The sequence below is a fragment of the Lacerta agilis genome, chromosome 9 (genome assembly GCF_009819535.1).
Source record: "Lacerta agilis isolate rLacAgi1 chromosome 9, rLacAgi1.pri, whole genome shotgun sequence".
Lineage (NCBI taxonomy): Eukaryota > Metazoa > Chordata > Lepidosauria > Squamata > Lacertidae > Lacerta > Lacerta agilis.
In genome coordinates this window covers 16529896-16536593 of record NC_046320.1, presented here as the reverse complement: position 1 = coordinate 16536593, position 6698 = coordinate 16529896, and positions in this window count along the sequence as shown.

Sequence of the window (6698 nt, the reverse complement as noted above, 5' to 3'; positions counted from 1 at the left end):
CTCTTACTGCCAGAAAGTTCTTCCTTGTGTTTAGCTGGAATCTCCCTTCTTGTAAGTTGAATCCATTGGTTTGCCACCTACTCTCCAGATCAGGAGAAAGCAAGCTTGCTCCATCTTCCATGTGACAGCCCTTTTAGATGTCTAAGGATGGCTAATACATCTCCTCACAGTCTCTTCTTTTCCAGGATAAACATACTATATATATATATATATATATATATGTATCTGCAGATTGCTGAATATATGTGAGAAACAGAATTTAAGACTGGAAAGAATGAGAAACTGAGAGAACCAAAATTATCAGATTCATCCATCCTTAGCTGTGGCCATCAAGAACATCAGGGCTGTATATTGTGCTGGGACTCCACTTTTCCCCAGACCCCAGACAGTGGTAGTGCAGAGTTAGTTGCAGTCTACAAGTGCAATCCTAACCATGCCTGCTCAGACGAAAGCGCTATTGAATTCAGTGGGGATTGGTTCCAGGTAAACTGGGTTAAGATTGCAGCCTAAAGCAATGGTCAGTTTCTTTCCTTTCAAGATTAGGATAATATTTAATGGAATGTTAAATGGCGTCCTCTTCAAGTGATTATCAGAGTGTGAGCCTACTGTTGCTTCCACACTGAGCATGAGGCACACTGCTGGCTCTGTTGGATGAATGTTTTCTAGGATGAATGTTCGAAATGACTCTTGCCACCTTGGGATTCTCCCACCCTGGGTTCCCAAACTGCTGCAGCTTGCCCTTTCCTTCTGGCAACTGCGTGGCACCTTTGGCTTCCCTGCCCAGTCCTCTGTGTGTTAGGGAATTAAGCCACCCGTCCCCTTTTCCTCAGGAAACCTCTAGTGCTTTTCCCCTCAGCCACACCTCTTGAGGCACTGACGCACTGCCACAGTCAGCGAACGTTTAAACACTTTTAACTTTATTAAGGTAACTGGAAAACATGGATGTCTTGAGTTGTTACTGGTACAAATCTTCTTATATAATTCAGCTCAGTTATAATCTTTACTGCATCCCGTTAGCAATGGTAAAGACCTTTCCTCCCATTCCCCAAAGCCTAACCTCGCAGTTTTTCTTTCTAAACCTCCACACCCAACTGCCAAACCCCCAACTGCCTTTCTAGGTTGTTCCCCCTCCTTTTAGAATGCCAAGTAGCTCCGCCTCCCAGGGAACACCTACTTAACATGGGAGTGATAGGTTAACCCATGATGAACCAGGCCTTATTCCGCCACAGCGTCCTCTTCAAGTGATTATCAGAGTGTGAGCCTACTGTTGCTTCCACACTGAGCATGAGGCACACTGCTGGCTCTGTTGGATGAATGTTTTCTAGCGAGTACTTTTTGGCTAAGCCATAGTTTTTCACACACACAATGCTTTCAGTTCTCCGGCTTGTATACTTTACTTTTAGCTAAGTTCAAACCCGAAATCAGTTGTCTGTGTTACTGGTGGAAAAATGGCTCGGCTAACAATAATGAAACATGAAGGTGCGTGAGGAAAATCAATAAACCTGTGAAGAAACTTCTTCCTACTGCATTGTTACAAAGGCAAAAATAACCTCAGTGTTCCACATCTTTATGTACCTTCATAACAGTCTGATACAAAACACAGCAGAAGACCCATTTCATCTTGATTATTGGAATCAGGTGATTATCTGCAGTCTCTTTCTATTTCCCTGCAGAGTCAGATTTTAACTCCTCATAAACTTGGTCTTCATTTTCTTGAGCTTTTGCTTATGGAAATATTTCCTTCCTCCTCCAGGCCTTGATTTCCAAAATTGTGGATTTCCCCATCCTTTTTCCCAACCCCGCCCCCGAAAAGAAATAAGTAACATTGCCCACAAAGCGATTGCTAATATTTTGTATTTGTCATAACATATTCAGCACCTCAGAGACACTCACCATATCAGGGATGCCAAGTCTGTTTCACACACTACATACCAAGGCATCTAAGGTCGCCACCAATTGACGACTCAACAGGGAGTTGTCGCAATCACAGCCCCCCTATTGAGTAGCTCTTTGCAGACACTCAGAATGGGGAAATTGCACTTGGAAGACTGTGCCTGAGCCTGCATGTGTTCTTTGGAAGGTCGGAGAAGCTATGCACGCTCATCGAATGTACAAAGTTCTCCTGACAAGAGCTTTGGATTTAAGTGTTTGCAAATGTATATAGGCCACATTCACACTAGAGATGGGGGATAAATTTGATTCAGTTCTCGTCTAAAGGTGAACCTATCTAATATACACTTTCCAGAACAATATGCAAACCAAAGAACAACTGTCCTTAAAAATTCACATTTCACCAATTCTTTTGGTGCACTTCTCCAACCCTGCTGTCAGTCCAGGCAAATTTGCCTCACCTGCCTCCTAACTGGAAAGACTCAGGTTGGTCTCTCCCACCTTGATTTGGGCAGGAGAACTCAATGGGACATGATGGACTGTCCTCCCCACCTCCTTTTTTCCATTTTTTGCCTTGCGGTGCCTTTTCCCCTTCCCTCAATAGTGTGGGCTTTGGCTAGCCACCATTTTCTGGGGCTAAGTAGGATTTTGTGAGGAGCCCCTGGTAGGCACTTGGGACTCTCTGATTTTGCCTGCTTCACACTGTACGGTGTGCTCTTTTAATTTGAGGCAATTTAGCTTTTTGGTATTCACCATGGGCACTTAAGGAAAAGTAAATCCTTAATTCACTGCCACCCTGAGGTATTATGAGGGTAAGGGGCACTCGTGAGCCTGTTTCCTGGTCTGTGTGCCATGGTCAACCAACTGGGCCAGAGAACGCAGGTTGGGCTTTGATCGTCCAAGGCTCACTCAACAAGGAGTGAAACATTTCTCCTATTCCGAGAGCAGCTAATGTGGGAACCTACATGCTCAGGGGATGCAGGATACTTTCCTCATCCTTATTGATCCCCCTGCCTGTACCTAATCATTTGGCAAATTGGCAGATCCTTCAGTTTGTGATATTTTAATACATATAGCCTTCTTCTTTTTTTACCATCTAACTACAGTCGTACCTTGGTTTTTGAACAGCTTAGTTCCCAAACATTTTGACTGCCGAATGCTGCAGACCCGGAAGTGATTGTTCTGTTTGGTTTTCAAACATTTTGGAAGTAAAACTGACTTCCGGAACGGATTCTGTTCAACTTCCAAGGTACTTGTTTTGAGTCTTCTTTCCAGGTGTGGGGGCAATTGAGACATTGCAAGTTGCCCGCATCCGTCTGGGAAAATTCTTTTACAGTGTGGATGTCAGGGACTGGGCAGAGGAGGAATGGTGGAGACCACCTCCCCATCCTGACCCTTCCAAGGAGGAGGAAGATAGTATAGATTTACAACAGGGGTTTGCGGGAGGTCACAGCTCAGAGGCAGACGAGGGGGGAAATTGGGAAATAACAGGAGAGGAGGAGAAGGAGGCAGAACCAGAGCAGCAGATGGCTGACACAGTGTCATTAGAAAGCATCCCAGACTCCCCATCTCCCAGAACCCGGCGAGCCTTAAAAGTAGGAGAGCAAAGAGCTCAAAGACAGAGGGCACGTAGCAGCACCCGTAGAAGTGAGGAATGAGGAAGTAGGAGAGACGAGGGGTGGGGGTGGAGATTCACTAGCGACAACACCATTTCCCAAGAGGCTGGGTTCTATCTTTCTGTAAATATTGAAATAAAAAAGGACGGTAATAAACCTTTCCTTGTCTTTATACAAAAATCCAGCTTTATGTTACAATGTCAGTAACTGCTTTTCAAGTGTTTTCATTTTATTAATCTGAATAGAATTTGATTTGCTTCTTTTCTGCTATTATTCGGTGTGGTTGTTCTTTATTAACAACGGGCGGTGTTATTTCTTGGTAATTAAGTATGGAATTCTCTGAGGATACACAGCAGTCAACTCTTATGCAGTTTCAACTAATTTCATTTGGCATTTGGAAATGCAAGCAAAATTATTTCCCAAGATTGGTCCAAAAACATGATGTTACAGTATTGGAGAGAACGTCTTCTTAGTCATGTTGGACTGATTCAGCAATAATGGCATGGAGATGTATAAGAGACTGTACTAAATTAAACTATTGCAAGAAAAGAACTGGGCCCCTAAAATGTCATCCAAGTTTTATTTAATATAGGACTAAACCTATCAGGGCAATCCTATGCATGTTTACTCAGAAGTAAAATCCACTGTGTCTAATGAGGTTTAATGAGTTGAGAATTGCAGCCTGAAGTATTTTTTTTTTAAATGATTTTGCTGTGCTTGAAAAATGTTTTCCATTTCCAACATTCCTTTTGAATATTTCAACCATACTTTGAATGGTACTGTCTCTAGGGAAATCCAGGAGAGCAGTAAAGTTGTTCCCTGGAGAGTACCATCTGGATGGCAACACATATAACTGGGTTTGTACCCTAATTGAGGAAATCACTGCTGTGTAGAGCAGCAGAAAAAGCATTTTTTTTAAAAGGCTTCAAACTCCAAAGATTTCCCCCCCACACACACACACACAAATGCTTTGAGTGCTGAGTTGAACAATTCTTCCACAAAGAAGAGTGACTTAGCCTGACTTTAAACTATACTTTTATGGAATATGAGAGCACCTGAGCATTCATTCCAGCTATTAAAAGATACCATGTAAATAATGGTATGCATTGTATTTCTCTGTAACTAACGCACATTTAATTAGCCAACTTAATATTTAATTGGTTGATGCTCAGCCTTGATAATAATACTAAACAGTTAAAAAGTATGACAATAGTTTTCCTGAGTACTGCACACACTTTTCAAATGTTATCCCTAGACTCAGTCACATCATAGATTATAAATGCTGCAGGGATTTAGCCTGGCATGGAGAAACATGCTAAGAGGAAGGCACGCTTGGCAAATCCACACCGTGATCAATTCCCACCCGGGAACCAATGTCCCCACTGTGGAAGGACATGTGGGTCCAGAATTGGCCTCCACAGTCGCTTACAGACTCATTGTTAAAACCGTGTTTATGGGAGACAATCTTACTCAGTGTGAGCCAGTGTTGTGTAGTGGTTAAGAGTTGTAGACTCGTAATCTGGGGAACCGGGTTCGTGTCTCTGCTCCTCCACATGCAGCTGCTGGGTGACCTTGGGCTAGTCACACTTCTTTGAAGTCTCTCAGCCCCACTCACCTCACAGAGTGTTTGTTGTGGGGGAGGAAGGGAAAGGAGAATGTTAGCCGCTTTGAGACTCCTTCGGGTAGTGAAAAGCGGGAAATCAAATCCAAACTCTTCTTCTCTTCTCTTCTTCTTACTTGGCTACGAGTGATCGCCAAAGAAGGAGGAGGAGGGTGTGATCAGGTGGGACAGACTCATGCAAATGGCCCCATCAATGTAATTATGGTATTAGTGGCATGGAGTCATGCTTTGTCTGAATGAGGCCTCACCCACACATCAGAACAGAATCAAAATGGCCTTGGACAATTCAAGTGGCCGTAGATTTCATTCTCATGTCTCTGGCCATAGTTTACACTCCAAATCCTAGAGGAGGATTCACACTCTAAGTGTATTTATTAAAAAAATATGCATTGTTGAAATAACGTAATAGGTTTACAGTGCAATCCCATAACATACACTCAGGCAGAATCCAGACTGAGTTCAATGGGACCTGCTCGCAGCCAGTAGTGTAGCATGGGAGGGGCCACGGGGGGGGGGTTGCTCCAGGTTCAAAATTGTTCAGTGCGCAAATTTAAACATCTGGTGCTGCTTCAATACAGCTGTGTGCCTCCATCACTGGGCTCCATTGAAAACAGCTTCTCCATGCAAACCAGGAAGTGACCTCTCCAGAGAACGGAACAACTCCTCTTATCTCTGTGACTGCGATCTTCTGGGTGACACGGGCGCCATTAGGCAGTTGAATGCGCATGCATACACCAACTGCTTCCCTCCCACCCACCGCACCTCCATGCAGCCCTGGGAGCTGGCAACCCACGCTATGGCACTGGTTGCAGTTTTGAGGTTTCCGAAGTATCACATCCGCTAGTTGATTGGATTTGTTTGTGCGTGTACAAAAATACACACACAAATACACACACACACAATCTCTCTCTTTCTCTTGTATGTATGTATGTATGTATGTATGTATGTATGTATGTATGTAATGTCTTTCCCCATATCATCTTAAATAATGTTAGACACAGGTTTTCACATGGAAGCACAGTAAGAAACACAAGGCATTAAAGTCAAGAGAGCTCTAAGATGGGTTCCGGGGAGGGGTTTCAAGAAGAAAATCAAGTTTTTTTCAGGACCATCACTTTCTCGTAGTCACATCGCATTAAGAAGTTTCATGACTCTTCTTTGGCTTGCTTTAAGAGCTAAGAATGGGGACTGTTCATCTCTCCAGCATTGTCAGCAGAGACTGCATATAGTCATGACACTGGAAGGGAACATCATCGCATTTTTTCTTTCTCCTTGAATAGACTTACATGTCACCCATTATCTTAAACTCGAAAGCACTGTTCATTAATAGACTGTCATTGAAGTGTGGCTCCATTATACAGGCCCTACAATATGTCAGCCCATTTAATGCCTCTCATATGGTTGACATGGTGGAGAAATGTGCTCCCTGTCTAGGCAATGCTCAGCTTCATAATGCTGTCAAGTTAGATAGAGTTTGTTTTGTTTGTGTCTCTCCCGCTTAATTTTGAGTTTGCCATAGATGTGCATGGAAGTCTTCCAACGATGTCTATTTGACCTGTACAAAAGAGGGG